The sequence below is a fragment of the Corvus brachyrhynchos genome, unplaced genomic scaffold, assembly GCF_000691975.1.
Source record: "Corvus brachyrhynchos isolate BGI_N302 unplaced genomic scaffold, ASM69197v1 scaffold65, whole genome shotgun sequence".
NCBI classification, from domain to species: Eukaryota; Metazoa; Chordata; class Aves; order Passeriformes; family Corvidae; genus Corvus; species Corvus brachyrhynchos.
The window spans coordinates 2969643-2969913 of NW_008238365.1; positions in this window are offsets into that span (position 1 = coordinate 2969643).

Below are 271 nucleotides of genomic sequence, written 5' to 3' on the forward strand. Positions count from 1 at the left end.
TGCCTGCCAACGTCTTGAAGCAGGCAGCCAGGATCGTGATGGGGCTTCCACACCCCTGGTGACCTGTCATTCGGTCCCTGCTGGGCTCTGGTCTTCAACAGGCTATTTCAGGAAATCCAATTTGATGTCCAGAAGGAGCACAAGCCACACATTCAGCCCCTGCGCTGGATCCAGGCTCCTCCTGTTTCTGCTCAGATCCAGATTTTAGCTTCGCCCATGTTGGCAATAAGGGCCAAGAGTCACCTTTGGCTCCAGATCCAAATTTCTGGCT